Source organism: Mytilus edulis, chromosome 11 (genome assembly GCF_963676685.1).
Source record: "Mytilus edulis chromosome 11, xbMytEdul2.2, whole genome shotgun sequence".
NCBI lineage: Eukaryota > Metazoa > Mollusca > Bivalvia > Mytilida > Mytilidae > Mytilus > Mytilus edulis.
The window spans coordinates 64,195,416-64,201,838 of record NC_092354.1 but is presented as its reverse complement, the minus strand read 5'-3'; positions in this window follow the sequence as shown (position 1 = coordinate 64,201,838).

Genomic DNA, 6,423 nt, shown 5'->3' with positions numbered 1-6,423 from the left:
TAAATGGTCGTTTGGTAAATCTAAATGCAAATATATTTGCTGCAATTCATCTAAAGCCTTCTTCTCTAATGAGAAAGGTAAATATGCAAGATATACTTACCGGAGGTGTGATGTGATGATTGAATTTAGCTGTTAATTTTCTCATTGCTCCCTTTTAATAGCAGACTTATTTTCGTACTGTTATGAATCACATTTTATGACTAAAATCAGTAAAGCGCCGTCGAAATTGCATTCAAAGTCAACAACACTTACCGTTCTCAAATTTTCTCAATATACTGCTGACATTTACTCCCAAGAACTTATAATAGTATATAAATCAAAATCAAACGGTAATAACTGTCCTTTCCTAGATTTAAATCTTTAGGTTTTCAACGGGAAACTCCACACTAAAATTTACGACAAAGGGGACGTTTTTTCTTTTCCTATTGTTAATTTTCCATTTTTAGATGGTGATGTTCCATTGGCCCCATCTAACGATGTTTATTTTTCACAGCTCGTTCGCTATGGCAGTGTCTGTTATGACGTTTTAGATTTTAACGAACGTAATCTATGTACTACTGGTTAACTATTAAGCCATGGATTTCGTTACCATAAACTACTTGAAACCTTAACCAAATTGTTCCATATTTTTTTTTATGGAAATGTTGTTAACCGTACCCGGAAATTTAGAAATGATCCTGGTCAACTTATCGCTCCTTTAAATAAACTTATTCCAATAGGTTACCAATTCAACACTGTAATAATATCATTGGATATTGTTGTTATTGGTATAAATATTGATATTGTTATCAGTAAAAGCAAACTAAATATTACTAGTATGTTGTATATATATGTAGGACTCGTAGGTGCGATGGGGACGCTGAAGTGCGATGGTTTACGCCGGAGTGCGATGGTCCTTTAGCTGAAGTGCGATGGTTTTGCAAATACGTTTGGAAAATGTGACGTTCTCAAATACAACGTTATTAAATTAAATTGCTCCGTGTTGAAGACCTTATTTTGACCTATAATGGTTTACTTTTACAAATTGTGACTTGGATGGAGAGTTGTCTCATTGACACTCATACCCCATCTTATATATCTACATAGGCAGGAGAATAAGATTTAGTATAGACGAAGGATTCATACGTACACAGGAAAGGCAACAGAATGAAGCGAACGATTTAAATCCCGAATAGTTTGAGCATTAGAGCATGTAGAGATGGGGGTTACAAAACTATTTCAAACTAAGTCGGTAAACAAACCATTGGAGAAAAGCGACTTAAGACACCCCCTTATATACACACACACACACACTAAAAGTGGATATTGGTCTGCAGATGTGCTAAACAGTGTTTGTGGAAGCATGTATTATTAGAAAACTTTTTGTAAGACAAATAAAATATTAATTTACTCTTCTCTTCAAGTATACATCACATAATTTTGTGTTATCAACTTAATAACAAACTAAGATTAATTATTATCAATGTTTTCGTGATATCAAGTCGCTATATTTTTATTATATTCATGAGATGAAACCTGCTTTGTACGAAAAAACGTAATCTTTATAATTCTATTTTGCGTATACAGTTATCGTCTTCTGCAATTGGTTGGGACAAAATAAACCCGAATGGTCGAAACTTAGTGTACTTGGTGATGCTCAGTAGAGAAACAGCTAATTGCTAAAAAAAAATTTACCAGAAAAGGCGTCACGTCTCACTTTATATGAGTCGAGTATAATTGTACTTAGTGGTTTTTATTTCTTAAAAACTGTTACGATATCATATAAATAGATAAATGAGTGTTGTGATACAAGAACAAGTTACTAGTATATTTGACAAAATCCAATGTGTCCTGCTGAGTTAGTAGGCATGCGTGAATTTGGTATCGGCACAACTCGCATGCCGATGAGAGCGGACGTGAAATTTTTTGCAGAGACAATCCTTCAACATCATTGAAATTGTTTTGTCAAATTGATTTCATGGATAAATATTATTATCCTTACATCGTATATTTGATGAATTGGATTATATTTTTTTTTGTTGAGAAAGGTTTCTGCAGATATTTTCAGGTTTGTTTGAGACATGTAGTCAGATGGGATCTATTAGTAGTTTCCATGTGGGAAACTATTAGACCAATCTATTTGATGTCTGAGGGTTTTAGCTGTTCCCCTAATGGATCGGTAGTTTCTTTCCGGGATCCTTTATCATAGGATTTTCGGCTTTCCTCTACCAGGAAAACAGCTGGGCATTTAGCGGTATCGGTTTGGATTCCAAGTATGTCCTCTCCGGTTTCCCGTTCGTTGTCTAGGCATTTGTGCGGCATCCGTGGTGACCTTATCCTTTATATAATGTTTTTTATATTATTCATTTTTTTTATATTTTTGAGAATGAGCGAGTCAGGTGAGTGGGTGTGTTGGTGTGTTGGTATGCTTTATTACATTGTACTTATTGTTTTGGGGAAGGTTAACTTTCTGGTAGTAAGACCCGTCACGGCAAGGCTGGGAAACTGGATAGGCAAATGCTCACATTAAATCTGTATCGATACAGTGTGTTAAATATCTTCCTTTTACACCATAACCCATGGTGGTGCTCCTACTGAAGGAGGGAGATACGGAACATACATACGTTAGTACTATAGACATCACAGTCAGACCATCGCATTTCATCATATCTAACAACAAGTAAACGTCACAATTGTCACCATCGCACTTCAGCGTGTTAACCAACGCACTTCAGCGTGGACCACCGTACTTCAGCGTGACCATCGCGATTCAGAATACCATCACAGTTCCGAGTCCTACACATATACACATTCATGGATCTGTCGATACCTGCATCTTGGCATTGCACAAGATCGTTTTTCTCTGACTGTTGTTGACGTCCTTACACTAAATCCATGTGCATAATTTAGTCTAAGATGCATGATTTTTTTATTTGTTGTTAGTGGCTTTTAACTAGCTGTCAGTTAACTGTGAGTATTATCAGATCTGTACCTAGTGTCTTTTTGTTGTTGGAATGTACAAGTACCCGGCCACGTCCATTTGTATTTTGTTCATCTGATGAGTTCAGCATTTTTCAATTGATTTTTATAGTTCGTACTTATGTTGTACTGTTATATAACTGTCCCAGGTTAGGGGGAAGGTTGGGATCCCGCTAAGATGTTTAACACCGCCGCCATTATGTATGTATGTATGTGCCTGTCCCAAGTCAGGAGCCTGCAGTTCAGTGGTTGCATGTCGTTTGTTTATGTGTTACATATTTGTTTGTCGTTCATTTTTTTGTACATAAATAAGGCCGTTAGTTTTTTGTTTGAATTGTTTTACATTGTCATTCGGGGCCTTTTATAGCTGACTATGCGGTATGAGCTTTGCTCATTGTTAAAGGCCGTACGGTGACCTATTGTTGTTATTTGCTGTGTCATTTTGGACTCTTGTGGAGAGTTGTTTCATTGGCAATCATACCACATCTTCTTTTTTATATCAAGAATTGACAAAATTATAAGAGGAACCATGCAGCATTACACTAAAATACTTCCGCTCTATGGACGGGTGGTTGTTTCTTTGACACATTCTTCCTTTCTATTCTCAATTTTATTAATTGAACATTGAGGGTCAACATAAGTAGATCCTGACTTGACAAAACCCAGATAATACCAATTTTAAAAATTAAACCGACAAAAGATCATACAACAGGCAACAAAACACTTCGCATAAACTAATGAATGGGCAATACGATATTTTGTTTTATCAGCTATTTATTTTACAGGTAACAAATACACATACATACTGACAATAGTTAATTTTGGTAACGGCACATGTACTGAACTTTCCATTGTGGATACGTATGGAAAAGTGCTTATGAGCTATGAACCAACTAGAACGTTTTCAGACATTGATATATTGTGCTCTGCAGAAATAATAGTACCAAACACTGTAAGTAGAGTTTACCTAGTAAAATCCAGTTTTGTATTTTTTTGGGAGTTTATACAGTGTTCGCCTTTAGTCTCGTAGAATAAAAACGAGAAAATACACGAAAAATAATTCATTTCTTGTGTATCGTCCCTATAAAGCATATATATAATATTAGGAACGTGATAGGCTATATTATACGATTCAAATCTTATTATACCTTAGTTATCATTTTTTATGTAAAACAATTTCACAATATTTCGACTATTTTTCAAATTGCAAGCGTTGAACTATTGAACCGGTCAATAGTTTCAAACTATTGGACCTCAATGAAACTATTGAACCGCATGCGACTTTATATTTCGCGGAATTTTTAAATGCAGCTAGGGGATTTGATAATTTAGGAAACACCGTGTGAATTACAACGTCACGTTTTACCTTTCGTATCCAGAGTTGCAGGACGTAGCCTAAGCATAATTTATTAAAGTAAACATTTTACTGTCTGCGTCTTATATAACAATAGTTGACTATTCCACGCATTTAATTGTATGTTGTCTTTTTCGATATAACAAAACACTTACTGACTGAATATTCGTTGAAAAGTAAGTTTATTGTCACCTCGGATACAAGTTTTGCCCTCGGCTACGCCTCCTGGCAATAGTTACACCCCGGAGACAATAAACTTACTATTAACTCATGTTTAGTCAAAACGTATACAATATAATATCCAATCGTCCATTACAAACGCATTATAAGTAAAGCATGTAGGTACGATTTTTAAAAAAGGTATAACTGTATGGGGTTTTATAAATCTTGATGAAATTGCAGAGTTAATTATTAATTAATACTAAATACCTACTTATTATTCATGGCATGCAAACAGTAAGTGTCATATTTGATAATGTCATAATCGCAGAGAAGAAGACGATATCAACGCGACAATTCTCCACAAAAGATCAAAATGACGTAAGGAATCATAGGTCACTGGCTGGTTTTCAAAAATGAGGATATCAAGTCATTAAATCAATATTAGCAAATAGTAAATATCATAAGTCGACGGAGAACACAAAGAATAATGCAAATTCGAGAGAACCGCACAAACATTTTTACATATTTATTGAATGATATAGTTCTACATGCAGGCTTTTATTTCAGGCTTTTCAAGTTAAAGTAACTGCTGTAGATGAGTCCAATGCCATAATCATTCGCACTGATCCATCTGTCATCAGACCCACTAGTGTTGAACTGATGATTACATCATATAGAGGTATGTTATAATATGGTCTGTTCAATTTAAGTAATATAGTTGTATGAATTTTTACTTTGAAATAGGTGTAGGTCAAGTATAAGATTGTGTGCCGTTACGTTATCAAGATAGTAATGTAAATTAGTATAGTCATGTACTTTATGGTAACAACACATTATATAATATATTATTTTAATCGAAAAGACAAACATGCTTACGAAAGACAATAATATACAATTACTGCCTTTTCATGAAGTAAGTATGTGGTTTTATTGGCTTTTGATAAACTTAGCCCAACGGTCGAAATAAATAACTTATTTAACCCGCCACATTCTGTATGTATGTGCTATGCCTGTAATGCAGTGGTTGGCGTTTTGTTTATGTGTCACGTTTGTTTTTGTTTAATTTTTGTACATAAATTAAGCCGTTAATTTTCTCGTTTAACATTGTCATTTCGGGGCCTTTTAAACCTGACTATGCGGTATATGCTTTGCTAATTGTTGAAGGCCGTAGGGTGACCTATAGTTGTTTATTTCTGTGTTAGTTTTGTCTCTTGTGGAGAGTTGTCTCATTGGCAGTTATACCACATCTTCTTTTTTATAATCCACCTATTTACTGAAACAAAAGACTAATTGTTTTATCCAATATACCGAGAGAGGTGTATGTACTCGCAATTATTCACCCAAACCAATTTGTTATGCATTCAAAATCCTATTCATATGGAAAAACCTATATAGTTGGATCAATTTGGAATAAAAACAAGTATCCATATCGGAGGAAGACAGTCCGATTAATTTTTGAAGTTAACACCATGAAGTCCCTACAAAAAGAAACCCATTTTTTACGAGGGTAAATGTGTATTATCTTTAAAAAGTATAATTTCTAAATTTGGTTTACACGCAACATTTTGTTAACGGATTTACTTTGTCGTGACTATTTAAATTTAGTAAGTCCCCAATAAAAAAAGCATCGAATTGACTTAACTATTGTAATCGATGCATGCAAACTTTTTCCAACAGTTTGTCAGTTAGACATGACGACATTATGTTCGTGCGTTGTACTTAATGCTTGAATCCATTGATTGAATATTTGAAATATACACATTTAAAAAGACATCATGCACACAGTTGTAGTAAGTTATTAACAAATTAACAATTTACAATTTACAATGCATGGGCTTGTAAATAAGTATCAGCATTTTATGTGTATTGTAACCTAGATGTCATCTTATTAGCCTATCATCTTTCTGTCTTTTTTTTTGAATAGATGACATTGCTCTTGACAAGGAAAA